This window comes from Apium graveolens, chromosome 4, assembly GCF_009905375.1.
Source record: "Apium graveolens cultivar Ventura chromosome 4, ASM990537v1, whole genome shotgun sequence".
Classification (NCBI taxonomy): domain Eukaryota; kingdom Viridiplantae; phylum Streptophyta; class Magnoliopsida; order Apiales; family Apiaceae; genus Apium; species Apium graveolens.
In genome coordinates, this window is record NC_133650.1 from 311,379,854 (window position 1) to 311,397,710 (window position 17,857).

General features: G+C 33.1%; 1 pseudogene; it reads left to right on the forward strand.

Annotated features, from left to right (window-relative positions):
- LOC141720144 (UDP-glucose flavonoid 3-O-glucosyltransferase 7-like) overlaps nt 1–17,439 on the forward strand; it is a 60,202-nt pseudogene extending 42,763 nt beyond the window's left edge.
- Nucleotides 17,440–17,857: the final 418 nt, after the last annotated feature.

The following is a 17,857-nucleotide window of genomic DNA, read 5'->3' on the forward strand; positions in this document are numbered from 1 at the left end:
TGGGAAAGGAAGGTAAGAAAATTACTCATCTGCAGTATGCTGATGATACAATAGTATTTTTACAAGGAAATGAGAAATCCATTCTGGGAATAAAAAAAGTATTACAATATTTTCAGTTGCTATCAGGTTTGAAGAAGAACTTCCAAAAAAGTAGTATATACTCCTGTCACATTCAAAATTCATAACTTAATTTTATGGCAGAAAGGTTGGGTTGCAAATTAGGATCTTGGCCTTTGGTTTATTTAGGGAGTCAAATTGGTGTTAGCTCAAGAAAGAAAGTTTTTTGGAAACCATTGGTGGAGAAGTTTAGGAGTAAATTAGCCAACTGGAAGAGAGATAGTTTGAACCAAGCTGGGAGGTTATCTTTGGTTAAGTCTACTTTGGATAGTTTACCTATCTATTGGTTTACATTACACAAAGTACCGGTAGGAGTATGTAATCAACTAGAAAGAATTGGAAGGGAATTTTTTGGGGAAACTCTTCAGGGGATGGAGAAGAGAAAGGTAAAAAGATGCATTTAGTAGCTTGGAGCTCAGTATGCAAATCAAGGAAACAAGGAGGATTAGGCCCGAGTTCATTGCAGATTAGGAACTCATTATTGCTTTGTAAGTGGTGGTTTAAATGGCAAGCTGAGAGAAAGATGGCATGGAATGTATGGTTAAGAGGCATGTATGGTTGTGGTCAGAGTGAGGGGTTAGAGTTTCTAGGAAAACAGAAATCATGCTTAATAATGGTACAGGGCATAATAAAGGCAGTTGCTAAACACTCTGAATCTGGTTTTTTTGGACCTAGATCTATGAGATGGGAAGTTGCTGATCGGGATTCATCTCTTTTTTGGGAAGATCTTTGGTACAAAGATATAACCATAATGGAAAGATTCCCTAGGTTGTACAGTCTTTCTAAGTTACAACAGAAAGAAGTAAACATTTTTAAGACCTTATGGGATTGTTATGATAGGAGTGGTGAGGTATTTTGGAAAAGGAAGTTCACAATTTGGGAATTAGAGGATCTGAAGGAGCTTGAAGATATAGTAAATGCAGTGAGCTTCTTTGCTAAAAAGGACAAAATTATTTGGGTACCAGTTAAGGATACATACAATACTAGAGTAACTTATGAACTACTGATCAACAGTGAAGTAGAGAAAGGCAATGAATGGGAACAAATTTGGAAATACAAGGTGCCTGAAAAGGTAAAATTATTTTTATGGAAGGTAAAATCAAAAATTGTTCCAACAAAGGTTTGGTTAGCTCACAGAATGCCTGACTACAGTAAATGTATGGTTTGTTTAAAACCAATAATTATTTAGAAACCTAGTTGCTGGAAAGCAGGTTTCGGACTATCTTGACTACACAACTGCGAATGGGAAACAAGCCGGAAAAACAGTGAACCAAGGCGGCAACCTGAACACCGGAGAGGCGGCCGGAAAAATGAAACAGGAGCGGCGAACAGAGAGGACGGGGAGGGGCAAAATAGAGGAAAGAAAAACAGGAGAGAGAAGGGATTTAAGAGAGAGATGAGACTGTAGAGAGAAAGAGAGACAGGCGAGATAGATTGAGTGAGGAAAGAGATGAGGATGTTTATCATTTACCAGTTCTGTTTCTATTTTTTTATATGCCAACACTCAATTGTAAACACGTATAAAAATGAGAGACACGCAGCCTGAAAATCAAACACGTGTCCTTCTTGCCTGATTTTTTGACCCGTATTCGTAATTTTAACGAACCAAGTTGCACAAAAATAAACTCAGAAAATTATAAAAATAGTTTTAAAATTTTATAAAAAATCCCGAAACTAAAAAAATAAAATTTCCATAATTTTTAAAGCACTTTTGAAACTCAACTCGTACCCGTATTTCACAATTAACGAACCGAGCTGCACTTAAAACAAATTCAGAAAATCACGAAAATATTCTTAAAATGTTATAAATATTCCAAATTTACTAAAAACATAAATTTCGAAATTTTAAAATAATTTCTAAAATGTAATTTATACCCGCTTTTATCAATTAAACGAATCAACGCGCGAGTGAAACTAACTCCAAAAATTCCCGAAATAATTTTAAAATTCTCGGAATATTTCAAACTTACATAAATATGAATTTCATAATTTTTTAAAGAATTCTAGAATTTAATACAGATTTTTACAAAATAAATACAATCAGAAAATCATACAAGGTTAAATAATTGATACAATATTGATATCTAAATTTTGTAAAATCCCAAAAATAAGTATTGAAATTATAAAATCATAAAACTAATTTTAGAGACAATTCAAATATTTATGAGTTTTAAAACTCTAATAAAATCACCTTTAAAAATAAAACAGAATAATATAACTCAATTTTTAACTACACATTCCAATCCTTTATACTAACAAATCACAGACAAATAGTATATATCAACATACTGCTGCCAAAACCAAGACACATATTTTACTTAATTAATATCCCACAATTACTTATTTAAATAATTAAAAAATACATGAGTCGTTATAATATAACCCTGGAGTATTTTTTTTAATAAAATAATAAAATTATTGAAATTATATATTTATAATATTTAATTATAATTCTAATGCAAATAATGTATTTAACACATGTATATTATAATTTTTTATACTTTTTCTTAAATAATTGTAAATAAAAAATAAAATTAACAATGACTTTAATTCCTGTTTTGCTCTCACCTTTATTTTACCTTTAGTTTTATATGGTTTGTCCAATTCTAAATTGTTTTTCGATAAATTAATAGGATTATTAGAATTATATTGTAATTCCCTTATTTTTTTTAATAATCAATTATACTATAATAGATAACATATATACATAATAATGGTGATGTAGAATGAGAACACGTACTATGCTACTTTTAAAACCGGATTTCCGAAAATACATATTACCCTAGAGTGAAGGTTAAATACCGGCCAACTTATGCGTACTAATATTTTGTTTTAACTATACACATGTTTTATGCGTGATCACCACAACTAAAATTTTGAGTTTATTGAATACAAATGTGTTCAACATGTGTATTCTATATTAAGAAAACAATTATAAAAACATGCATGTTTGGCATATTTATGCATAATATATACAAAATATATATCTTAATGATATACATTCAGTACACGTATTACACATATTCGTGTTACTGGGTATATTGGGCGGTCCTTCCCACCACTAGACAGTTTGGGTTGAGTTTTTTGAGTAAAAATTAGAAATTTTGACATAACACACATATTATTATGATATGTAAAAATTATCTAAACAAATTAACCTGGCATGGGTGATCAACTTGTATATAATAATTAATACATAGTTGACTTCTTATTCAACTTTTGGAAATTTTGGTACTATACACTATACGGTAACAATCTCAACTTATAGGTATATAATAAACGTTACAACTTCTTATCCAACTTTTTTTTATCATAGCTAACCCGCACCCACTACCCTTTGGGTGCGCAGTGGATAAACCCTACGGGCTCACGCAATAGCCTGCAAACCACGTGAACCAAGGTAAACCGCATTTAAGCGACATGAGGCATAATTATAAATTCTCCTCATATCAGATTCGAACATGTGACCAAGATCCTCTCTTTAACCAGCTGAACCAAATTTTATTACTATCATCAATACAATCTCAACCATTAAAAATATATATTTAAAAAAAGACGATATTATATATTGTAGAATAAGTGATACAATAATATCCTTATTCAATTATAAATAGAATAGAAAAAAATTACATTATTCTACTATTATTTAAACTAGCATTTTACCCTTGCTACACACCTAACCACAACCGACCTACAATTATCAATTGTCTTTGCAAAAAATAAGGATTTGGAGGCTAGTCTCGAGATCTTTTTCATGAAATTATGAAAAAATCATGTAAAAAACTCAATCTTCACATTTATTTACTATCCTTTTTTTATTTTAAAATTAAGAAATTTAATATTTAGATGTTTAATAAAATAAACACATAAGTCAATGACTACCTTAACTTTTCTTAAACTCTACATCTAGATCTTTAAATTCACATTAATAGAAAAAATATTATTAATTTTAAAAAATTAATGAAAAAAATAAAAATACGGTGTTTTTTTTCATTATTACACTTTCTCTATCCTTTTTTTTTCAACAATATGATCCTCCGTCTTTTCTCTCATTATCCACACCCATCGTGTCTCTATCATCCTTCACCGTCATCATCATCTTTCATCATTTACAATTTGATATGCTAATTATTTAGCTTTTTGGTTGATTAATGAATCATGAAATTGCTTTTTTGTTAATTTAATTCACCTATTTCCGTTGATATTAACATTTTGACAAAATGGTATCATAAAAAAATATAATTTATTTTTTATTGATTCAGATTTCTCAGATACCGGATTGATACCGGATTGAAATTGATTTTCTTTGTAATATATGCAACCAAAATCAAATCAAAAAATAATGTAACAAATGCTACACTACAAGAAAATAAGGTTAAATACAACTGCACAAATACAACCGGAATCAAATACAACCATATCTGGTTGAATTTAATAGGGCCCGACTAAATTCAACCGCACACAGTCATATTTAAAAACGGTTGTATTTAGGCGGTTGAATTTAGAAACAATTACAACCGACTAAATACAACCGCAATCAATTACAACCGGAAACGGTTGTATTTAGCCGCGCGGCTAAATTCAACCTCTTGCAGTTGAATTTAGCCTCTCCTAAATTCAACCGAACAATTACAACCGGAACCTTTTACAATGGCAAACAGTTGAATTTAGCCGCTCTAGAAAAATTGGAGGGAAATTATGCCGCCAATGAAATTTTCCCGCCAAAACAGTTAGAGGGAAAAATTGGAGCCAAATATCAGCTCAAAATTTTAAAAATAATTTTCTAAAAAAATCAGAAAAATAAAATTAATATTTTCAATATTGTTAAAGTATGTAAATAGACAATAATATATTAATTCTAGATCTTGTAATTAGTTTTTAATATTTTTACATTAGTTTAACGATTTTTGATTATTTTTACAAAACTTTATTGTTTTGTAATTTATTTTGCTAAATTCAACCGCAAGTGGTTGGTTGTCTATAATAAATACAACCGCTTTTAGTTGAACATTAAATACAACCACTTTCGGTTAAATTTCTAAATACAACCGCTTTCAATTAAATTTAGCCGCCTGTTTATCACAACTTAATTCGGTTGAATTTAGGATATCCATTTTAGCAACCCTACTGCCTCTTTCTTTCCAGCAGCCGCAATTCTTCATCCTCTCCCTTCTTTCACCCCATTTTGCATTCATGTAATCATCCATTATCATCAAGTAAGTAAAATTATCGATTATTTTTTGTTGTATTTTATGAATTTTATAAGTCATTGTTTTTTTCATAATTGCATACCTTTAACATATGTAGAAATGATTTGATTAATTTGAATTTGTTCATAAATATCAAATAATTGTTGTGTACTAACTTTATTGATAGGATGATGATACATAGTGTAATATGTTGATATTATTTTATTTGACAAACAATATATTGATATTGTTAGTGGTAAATAATTACGTATATGTCTGCATTTGTAGATGGCATTCGATCGTAGTTGGATTGGTCGTAATCGATTTAATGAGGCAAAATATATAACGGAAGAATATAAGGCTGGAGTGGATCGTTTCATTAAATTTGCTATAGAACATGGTGAAGAAGAAGATAATGTTCTTATAAGATGTCCGTGCCAAGATTGTCGAAATACGTATTTTAAGTTGCCTAATACCGTGAAAATTGATTTGTATCGACATGGTATCATGCAATGGTATACTATATGGGATTGTCACAGGGAGAAAGATATATCACAAGTCGAGGTTGGAACGAGTTCTAGATACAGAGACGACGACATGTATGATGCACATGATGATAACGATTTTGAGGATTGCGAGAATTCTGAAGAAGAACCAAACGAAACAGTAAAATCATTTTACAGGATGGTGAATATTGCTTCTGAACCAATTTATCCAAACAATGTCAATTTTACAACATTGGAGTTCTCAATGAAGTTACTTGAGTGGAAAAATAAGCATAATTGTAGTAATAATGGCTTTGATGATTTGCTTCATCTTATTGGATTAGTATTGCCTAATGATCATAAATTGCCCCAAAAGTACTACACCATGTGAAAGATGATTAAAGGATTGCATATGCAATATGAGAAGATTGATGCTTGCGAGAATGATTGCATGTTATTTTACAAGGAACATGGTGACAAGACAAAGTGTGATATATGCAATGGAGACAGATACCAGAAGCAGAAAGATCCTAAAAAACAGAAGATTCCACGAAAAATCTTGTGTTACTTTCCTATTACCATGAGATTGCAGCGTCTATTCATGGCCGAGACTACTGCAAAATGTATGAGATGGCACCATGATAGAATTGCAATTGGAGGTGAATTAAGTCACCCATCGGATGGAGATGAATGGAAACAATTTGATCGGAGATTTCAAAAATTTTCAAAAGAGATTCGAAATGTAAGACTCGGGCTCTCTATAGATGGATTTGACCCTTTTCGCGACAAGCACGCGAAGGAGTATACGGTATGGCCCGTGGTAGTTGTTGTGTACAACCTTCCTCCCTCTATGTGTACAAAGGCTCCATATATGTTCATGCCTCTTCTTATTCCTGGGCCGACAGATCCAACCAAAGACTTGCATGTTTATCTTAGGCCATTGATTGATGAATTGAAAGTGCTGTGGAATACTGGAGTTGAAACATATGACATGTTCTCACGTACAAATTTTATCATGAAGGCGGCACTTTTGTGGACTATTAGTGACTTCCCTGGACTTTCCATGCTTAGCGGATGGTCCACCAAAGGTAAGTTATCGTGTCCAGTTTGTATGGGAGAAGTAAAAGGTAAAAAACTCAAATATGGTGGGAAAACAAGTTTTTATGGCACTGCTCGATATTTTTTAGATGCAGATGATCCTCTAAGAAGGAGTACTAAATTTGGAAGTGTAGAGAGGCGATCAGTTTGTGCTCGACATTCAGGAGGCGTGCAAAGGTGATGTGTGAGCAAATACAGTTTCCCCCTCCGAGAAAGTCACATAAGAAAAAACCAAGAGATTATAGGGTGACACATAATTGGACTCATTTTTCTCCATTTTTTGAGCTTCCATATTGGGAGACACTCAGCCTTCGTCATAATATTGACATTATGCACACAGAAAAGAATGTCTTTGATAATATTTTCTACACAATTCTTGGTGATGCAAAGAAGACCAAAGACAACACAAAGTCAAGAAAAGATTGTCAAGAATTAGGTGTACACCGTGAGTTATGGATTCGAGGTGATGGCACCGAACCACATGCATCATATACACTTCCAAAGGAACAAGTTCATAAGTTATTCAAGTGGATTGTCTCATTGAAACTTCCAGATGGTTATGCCTCAAATATATCTAGGTGTGTCAATTGGGCAAAAAATTGCATTCGTGGTATGAAATCACATGATGGTCATGTCTTCATGCAAAAATTGTTGCCTATCGTTTGTCGTGACCTTCTTCCGAAGCATGTAGCTGATCCTATCATTGAATTGTGCAACTTCTTTCAAGATATATGCTCTTCAACTCTCAAATACTCAGATTTATAAAAAATGGAGAAAGATATAGTGAGGATAATGTCCAAACTTGAAACGGTCTTCACTCCTGGTTTATTTGATCCAATGGAACATTTGCCATTACATTTAGCAACAGAGTGTAAGTTGGGTGGGCCAGCTAATGGGCGTTGGATGTATTTTATTGAAAGATACTTGCACAATTTGAAATTGAAAGTAGGAAACAAAGCTCGAGCGGAAGGTTCAATGGCACAACGCTATATTGAGGAGGAATGTGTACACTTTTGCACATTGTACTTTGATTCCAGAAATGGAATAATGCATAATAAATTGAGGCGAAATGAGGCACCTCGGACGTTTTATGATGAGGATTTGTTAGAAGTGTACACATATCCAACACATCCTAGTCTTCGGACTAATGATCGAATGTTGAGTGGTGATGAATATGAACTAGTGGCATACTATGTTCTTATTAATTCGCCGGAGGTTGCAAAGTACTTGCGGTATGTTATTTGTTTGTATTACTTTTGCATTTATCCGGATTACAATATAGTTTTTGATTTTTAACTTGAATATGCAGTGGATTCCAAAAGTTGGTACAACAACAATACCCGTATTTCAATGATGCGGAAAATGAACAATTTCAAAAAGAACAATTTAGGGATTGGTTCGAAAGAAGGGTGCGCGTTATATTTACACATGCACACATATTTACAAACGTCGTATACATTATGTTTCTCATATATTATTTGTAGGTACAAGATGATGAGAAGCTCAAGATAAAATTCATAGACCTAATAAGAGGTCCGTTGAATAAAGTGGAGTCTTATAAAGCATGCAAGTGCAATGGTTACAAATTTAATTGCGTAAATACTAATGAGCTCACTTCACCAAATTCCGGTGTAATTGTCATAGGTGAGAAATTTATTTTTTCTTAATATCCAAGTTCTAATTTCTCATTACTATTTGTTTCCAAATTTAATACATTTATAATTGTAGGGACTTCTTATGAAGAAAGTTATGGAAACTATTATGGGAGAATAGAAGAAATTTTAAAACTCTTCTATCATAATGGACAAAAAGTGATCGTCTTTAAATGTCATTGGTTTGATCATACAAAACATGTCAAAGTCGATAAACATCGGATGACAACCGTGGATGTGAAATCAAAACTAAATATCGAAGACGTGTTTGTGTTGGCTAGTCAGGCCCATCAAGTATACTATGCACCAAATATTTTGAATGTGAAATCATCATGGTACACGGTTCTAACAACAAAGAGACGATTAGTTGATGAAAGTGTGTCAACTCAAGAAAAAAATACATTCATTGATGATGTTCTGCAAAACAAAGTTTCAAATGCTTCATCATCACACGTCGAAAGAGTTATTATTCGTGATCCCTCAAATTTCTTCATTGACTTGAGAATGTTCGAAAATGATTATTCAGTGGATGAGAATGAGGAAGAAGAAAAGAAAAAATATGAGGAAGACGAAGACGAAGACAACAATGAGAATGAAGATGAAGAATTAAGTGATAATGATGATTTAGTGTAATTTAACAATTTTTATGAGTAATAAAAAGTTTGTCTATTAATATAGCTTCTTTAATTTGAGTTAAGTTAAATATTTCTTATTATTTATGTAAAATGGAATGATATTTTATTTTTGTTAAACTAAAACAGGGGATTTATGCAGAAAGGCAGGGGAAGTGAGAGATTATGGTCACTTAAACTCAACCGCATTATGTCAAAAATAGTCCCGGCTAAATTCGACCGCATCGAGTCAGAATTAGTCCCGGGTAAATTCGACCGTATTTTATCATAAAGTGTCACGGCTAAATTCGACCGTCCTCTGTCATTTATATGTTTGATATATAAACAGATTTATCCCATTTTCTGCACTTTTCATCGCCGCCTCATCAAACATAAATTAGGGTTTCTTATTCTCTCTTCATCCGACAAACACGGCTAATAATTCATGGCTGAAGAAGGATCCATGGCTGAAGAGGGCTCAAAACTATTCGTCAGACAGATAATACGTTCACAGGTCTCTCTCTCTCTCTGCTTCCGGCTCTCTATATTTATATATATAAACCCTAATTTAATTTAGGGTTATATTTGGGGTTTTCTATAATTTATTGTTATATTTGGGGTTTTCTTTAATTTGGGGTTTTCTTTAATTTAGAGTTTCTTATTCTATAATTTATTTTTAATTTTTTTTGCTACATAACAGATGCGATTAGAAAATGTTGTATACTTTGTGATATTAGCTGTTTTTAGTTTCTGTGAGTAAATTTGTAATATGACTTTACGTGTTTCTGTTTTTAGTTTCTGTGTGTTTTAGAAAACACGAGATATTGTTTACATATGATGTTTTGACTTGGTAATATGTCTTTCGCCCTGTCAATTTTATGTTATTGGGATTGTCCAAGATAACTCCCAGTTTTCAGTTCATGGAAATAGAATGGTAGGTCAATTATAATGATTTCAATTCCCGTGTTGTTTAATAGGTGGTCTGGGCTGGTCCTAATGCGCGGAAGGGGAAAAAAGGATAAAGAGAACAATGATGATGAAGAAAGTTATGTGGAAGGGACTTACGAGGAGGGTGAAAGCAGTCGTAAGATTATATTTGAGAGGAAAAGATGAAACTGTTCTGAAGGGGACTATCCGAGGAAACCGGCAAGAAATGCAAGGCCAACAATTCGTTTTCTTCATAACGAGAAAGGGTAAGAGATTTTACGAATATACAGTTGTGAGTTATAAAATTGAGAGACATAAGGCATATTACCTAGCTCCTGCTACTCGTGAGAAATATTAGTCTTAATCTAATATGTTTTAATTATTTGTTATAGCCTCTTGGAAAATACACCCAAGAAAACTCTTGGGCACATTTTTCGGATGAAATTTGATGATCAAACTATCTGGACAAGGGGAGCTTCACGTGAAGCTTTTTATAGCTCGTGTATCAAGAATTTTAAAGTAAGTAACACCTATATTTTTTTACGTGAAGCCTTTACTGCCATTTATACATTCTGATAAAAACATTTTAAAGTAAGAGTCATCTATTGTTCAGATGATACCTTGTTCTTTTCGTAACAAATTTATATCTTCACCAGCCTCTTAGTATACTAAATTGTCAAAGTATAATTGTACTGATGGGCTAGATTTAAATATGGAAGCAGTCAGATGGAAAAGCTTGTAGAAACATTTTCTTTTTTTGTTCTTTTGTTTCTGGATAACCAAGTACCTTTACAATTAGTAGGTAGCAAAATGAGACAGGTTTTAAAGAATTGTAGGAGCTGTACAATAGCATTACAACTCTTGTTTGATTAAACATTGTAGAGGATGGATTAAAATTTACTCTGCAAACTACTGAGTTGTATTCTATTTTGATTCAAGGTTTATCGATATTTATAGGCTACAAGACTGTTATCCCAAATAAAAAAGTTCATGGCAGCTCATATTCCCTATTTAGCCATCTTCCTCCTGGCAGTTCTGAAAGAGAGTAAGTTTTATTTATCAAACTCTCTTTCTGTTAGACCAACATATGATTTCAGATAAAGTTTGAATGAAATTTAACTATTACATTCAAACGTTGTCTTTAGTTATAAACCATTACGTCCAAATTCTTGGTTAAAATATTGGTTATATCTATTTGTGTGAATTTGTGCGGGCATGTATATCTATTTTAATATGTTATATGCTGCTTTTGAGTTCCAGATTTACTAATCTATAGACTATGTTAGCATTCTGAGTATGACTTTCGAAAATTGTTTTTTTAATCATGCATCTTTGGTTATGTTCATATTAGGGCTTTTCATGTCTTTACATCTGTTTTTGTTTATTTGTAATTGCTATATCATATTTGATTCCACATTAATATCAGTATACAATACTCAGTTATATATATGATTAATGATATATTAATGGCGGTTAGTATATAGAAAGGAGAGAGATTTTGAGATCTCATTGTCATACGTAATTCTAAATGGGTAAAAATAATACATATAGAATTATAAATTATGTAGTAATAAAAAATAGGTAAAAATAATACATGTTGAATCATAAGTCATATGGTAATAAAAAATAATAAAAATAATATACTTAGAATTAGAAATAAAAAAGGGTCACCAAACGATGATGAAACCAAAATATCAATTAAAAAGACGTTTGGTTTGTTAATAAAGGTTATTAATGTTATATTCAACTTTTAAATGCAAAATGGTTATAATTTTATAAAAATTTTTGGAAATTGGTTTCACTCTGTTGCATCTTCAAAATCCAAGTAATCGGACAATTTTAGGACTATACTTGTTTGAGCATGCTGGAATCCGAACCTGTTGAACTCCGATTTTAAAACTATTCACTCTAGTACTCGTCAGTCAACCTTAGAACACCCACAAGCATAATAAATATAAAAGAAATATAAGGACTAGTTGCAATACTTACAAAGCCTAAGCCTCGAAATATGTCTCCAATATATTTCAAGAAATGCTGCTGAAATGTTGCCTACTGCAAATTCACCTGGATATTCATCTTCTCTGCTCAGATACTTGATATTTTCAGCTTTAAATTTAAGAACATCCTGTAAATATCTGCATACAAATGAATTATGAGGGCATCCAATTTTTGCGTTATTAGTCCTGAGCCAGTCTATATCCGTTATGCTTGGTCTAAGCCTCGTGACAGTTAATTGTGAAGATAGATTGGTTGTATATTGTTGTTAGAGACAACACAACAAAACACAAGAAATTGTTTACGTGTGATGTTTTGACTTGGTAATATGACTTTTGCCCTATCAGTTTTATGTTATTGGGATTATCCAAGATAACTCCCATTTTTCAGTTCATGGATATAGAATGGTAGGTTGATAAGTTCTGTTTTTTAATTAATACTATGCAATTTTATTTGGCAGCAGTATTATGTTTATCCCTTTCCTTATGATGAAGAAGACGGGGACGAAGTTGTGAGAGCGTATCTGCATAGAAATTGGAAGTCTTATCTCAGTGCAGAGCGGAGCCGACTCGTGGAAAAAGTGAAGCATCTCTTGGAAGCTGGATATACTGAGAACGATTTTAACATTAGGGACGAAGGATTGAAGCCCTACTACTACTCGCAGCGCACATGGAATTCTATTTGTGATTATTGGGAGGATGATTTGTTTAAAAAACAGTCCGAAAATGGAAAGAATGCTCGAAGTAAGGTTGAATTTGTATCTCGCAGCGGGGCCAAACCATTTCAGCAGAGACGTCAAGTAGTATTCTCTCTTGCAAATAGATTATTTAATCTGCATTTTAATTTTTAATTGCTTTAGTAACTGTTTCGTGAAATTTTTTCATATTATAGGAAATTAATGAAAAAAGAGAGGCTGAAGGAGAGTTGCCTATCTCTGAAGAAGAATTCTTGGGTATAGCGTATGATCCCACTCAACCAGCTGTGCAAGATCTGGAGGTTTGTAATTTATTTGTAATTTCTGAATTTACTTTCTTTTAACTGCTTATTTCTTACCAATTTTAAATTATTGTGTTCTTTATTTGTGATATAAGAAGGATTTCTTGTTTTCAAACCCTGCAGAAAAAACTGAAAAAGGCGAGAATTGAGTTGGCACCTGAGTTTGAGCTTATTGAAGAACCAGCATCCCCCAGTGCCCGAAGGGAATTCCATGAAAAGAGGGAGGTTATCGTGATGGCTAATGCAAGATCCCCAAGGAAAGGGAGGATCAACTTTCATCCCCAAGAAACTTTGGGTGAGCTTTTGGGCCCACGGGATGCGCTGCAAGTTATAAAGAAACAAAAAATGAGCAGATCTCAATCTGTAGTTGATGTTCCGGTTCCTGTTCCTGATGAAATATACAAGATGATGTCGGAGATCCTAGATGGAGTGTGGCAAATGGTTCTTTCTCTACCGACGCGTGAAGTGAAGCAGTCCGTTCTTGACGAGGAGGTGTGTAAATTAGCCCATTCTGCTCTTCCAGACCCGAGTCAGCAGTCACTGCACAATCATTACGTACGAGCAGCAAGTGGTTTGCTTGGTCCAATCTTGAAGAAGAATGACAAGATAATTGTAGAGGTAATATTTTTTCTTTTCTTAAATCATTAAGCTGATAATTATCATTTTGACGGTTATCATCAGACCAAAAAATATTTAAATCATTATAACTCTGCTATTTTCTCTTGGTCGAAACTGTACTTTTGTTTTTTATGCATGAATAAATAGTAAATTTAACCAAACACATCTCCGATAATTTGATTACACAAATTGTACAATTAAGTTATAAACTGGAGAATGATTCATCCATGTCCCAAGGGACTGCTTCTGGACAGGCTGGTCAGGTAGAATTTATCCATTAGTTAGGAATTTTCTAGTATAAATGCTCATGGTAATACTAGTTTGCAGATACATGGCTCACCACTGTTAAAAGTTGTTAACTAGTATTATGCATTACATTTGGTTCAGTTGATATTGTTCAGTTGGGATAGTTCTGTTAGTTCAGTTGATATTGTATATCTTATAAGTAGTTTAAAATGATAATCTGACAAGAACTACCTGAATTTACATTTGGTGAACTACTTGAATTTACATTTGTCCATTGGTGAAGGTAATTTACCTTTGGTAAAGGTAACTTACCTTGTCCTGGTCTGCTTCCGATAACGTTTATCGCGGCTTTATTTTACTAATGTGCTATTTGTTTCCGTTCTGGTAAAAGTATATTTATTGTACATTATAGTATCAGTGAATTCATGTTTCATCAGTAAATTCATGTTTTCGTCGGTAAATCCATTGGTCGTTCTACATTGGTGAAATTGAGATATAGTTGGTAGATTTCTTATCACGATATTACTTTATTTGTTATCATGAATTTTATTAGGGGGTTGGGTCTTGTTGTGTGAATACTAAAATGTGTTATGTTATATGTTCATGCAGAAAGCCTTATTAGTTGTCGGACACGATTGTCGATAATATGGTGAAATTACAGTTATTAATAAGTTGAAATATGCAGGAAACTGTGATGGCTGAGCGGGTTGTGAATAATAGCGGCAACAACGGAGATGAGGAACCAGGCAGAAATGAAGATGAAGACCTGGATGCACACAACTATCCGCTAATGTAGTAGGCTTTGTCATATTAGCCTGGTAATATCTACTTAGCTTTTTATGAACCGAAAGACTTGTTGTGTTTTAGAATTCTGCTCCTATTTTGTAAAGCTATGTATAGCTCTTTTGTTAAATTATATGGGGCGTGTAACCAATGGTCATCAAACTTTCTAATACTAAACATCGATGACCAAACTAACTAACTGGGCATAACTATAGCTAACCAGTTTAATGATTTTGAAGCAAGTGTTGATTTTATATGTTTTCGTCTATTATTTCATGTTGTCTGGTGCATCAAGGAAAAGATATGGCTTCTTCTTTAGGGGCAGTTTAAAACAGCATTATTTTTTTTTGGGATTTTGTCATGTAAATTCGACCGAAATCAGTTGAAAATAATAATCAACCAAAAACGGTTGAAATTGAAAATCTACTGAAAACAGTAGAATTTAATTTTTCACTAAAAGTGGTCGAATTTGATAAACAAGCATATATAGTTGAATTTAGCATTTTTGGCGGTTTTTTTCAAATTTGAACGAAAATTTGAATTCAAATTTATTGGCGGGATTTTTAAACTTAAATTCAACTGAATGCAGTTGTATTTAAGCGGTTGTATTTACGCGGTTGTATTTAGCCTGACACATTGAACCGGCTAAATACAACCGTTTTACTAAATATGACTCGAGCAATTTTCACCGGCCCAAAAACCGGTTGTATTTAGTTAAATACAACCGAAAACGGTTGTAATTAACTAAATACAACCGGTTTTTGGGCGGTTGTATTTAAGCGTTTTTTTTGTAGTGCTAGTGAATAAACCCCAAATTTAATATTGAGAACAACAATTATTCAGACATACTTATTATTTTAATAAATATAATTAATATAATAAATAAAATATTAAAAAGAAAAAAAGTGAATAGTAAAAGAATTTTAAAGTAAGAAATCGAACAAATCACGTTATAGAGCAATCCTTATCAACATGTATGTACGTATCAGGGGTTTTAGCTAACCCTAACCAACATGTTGCTAATGGCTACCGATCCTTTATGCCAATACCTACCAGAAGAAATCATACAGCAGATTCTTGTTAAAATACCATGCACAAAATCCCTTGTTATACAGCAGATTCTTGTTAAATTATAATTCTAATGCAAATAATGTATTTAACACATGTATATAATAATTTTCAGCCTTCATTAGGTATGTGGAGTTTGGGCAGCTGGTATCTTAAAGTGGACGCTAATTCCCTTGTTATATTGAGCAGAATTGGTCTTTCTTGTGTTTGTACAGTGAAAGTACATGATGACAGTCTTGAATTGTTATATACAGATGTTGCTGATCAGAGTCTTAGTAATCACTGTTCTCTGTTAGGTTTCAGAAATACCGGTGAAGCTGTTTTTCATACATACAAATTTACTCCGTTTCAGCAACCCAAAAAAATGATAGTTTCATATGATTTTGGTGCCAAACAAATTACAGATTTATTTTCCACCAGCAAAAGTATTTTATCTGCCAATTCTTTGGTTGAGACTCTTGTGCTACTAGATGAGAGTGAGGAGGAAGTGGTTGGATGGCAGAAAATGGTTAAGATTCTTAAAACCTTGTTTCTGAAGATTTCGAACTGTAAGTGGCTAGAAAAAAATTAATTTTGCACTGCTTTTGTATAATTCACAAGATTGTAGAACAATATGCCAACCTCAGGAGTTTGGTTCAAAGTTATTAAATGATTTTTGTGAATTGCTAGTTAATGAGATATACTGTCTTTTTGATGTTTGTGAACTGTTGGGTTATCATGTTCAAGTAGTTTGTTAAAAGTGCTCAAGTTCATTAGTTGTACAAACAAATTTAATTAGCACTCATTACCACTAGACTTTAAACTAATCCTCAGTTAGAGGTTTTACAGTGACCCAGTTTGCAGCTCTTTATCTAAGTGCCACTTTCTTATCAAGTCAGGCGGGAATTGTTTTAAATTTAAGCCTTAGGTACTTGAGAAAAGAATGTCAATTGAAGTTATTGTTGCTCCTGAACATTTTTGGTGGGATAAGGCGAGGTCAAGTATTTTTGTGAGGTTTTAGATAGGGGCAACGCTGGGGATCCCAAAATTGTTTTCGGATGCAGAGTGCTGCATTTCAATTCCAAGTAGTTGTTATGAGTATTTATAACTTTGTCAATGTTAGCTGTACAATGGTCTGATCAGATGTCTCACTGGGCGACAATGTCATAGCTGTAGTAGTGTTAGTAGCTACCTCAAATGATCCTTGTCCTGGACATCCACCTCGAACTATATCCTTGTGGTAGAATCTCTTATGGAAAATTCAAAACCCTTGCTGAGCGAGTTCTGAGAATGTACGAGAATGGGTTCCACAGGTGAAGATCTTGGATCATCCGTCGACATGAGGGTTCCTGACTCATTGTGGTTGGAACTCGGTACTAGAAGAAGTTGTGGCTGGAGTGCCACTTGTGACATGGCCTTTATTTGCTGAGCAATTTTACAATGAGTCCTTGATGATCAGACGGCGAGCAGAGGAGATTGGAGTCTTGGCTAGAAGTGCAGTCTTGGATGGTCCTCCTCCAATCAACTATCTGGTCTAATTGAAGAAATGAAAGCTTTTAGTCAAGAAAAAACAATGAGTGGGTCCAGAAATTGAAGGTAACAGGTGATTATTTTAAGATTAGTTGTATTGGATGATCCATAAAGTTATTGATTACTTTGTTTTGTACTGGAGAACTGTAATGGTGCACTTTTATCTATGATCTGACTCATTATTATGATACTAATATTAGTTCTGAATAAGATGCCAATGGGGCCATATGAGTTTTCAATGACACTGTTTGTGAATTGTCAATAATGTGCAAACAAGTTCAATTTTTGCTCATTTGCTAAATTGGCAAGAACTAAAATTAGCTTGCAAACAAGTTCTTTTAAGACACTATGCATTAGAGTTTTGGAGAGGAGAGATGAGTCAGCATTGGATCCCATGTTCTAAAAGGCTCCAACTCTCGATATGTTATGCATTGGGGGAGAGCGTGAACTAGTTGGGATCGGTTTTTGAATGAAATTGGAATTGAAATTGTATATTTTCAGTTATATAAATTGAAAACTGTAACTGAATAATCGGTTCAGCTTCGGTTTACAAACCTAGGTTC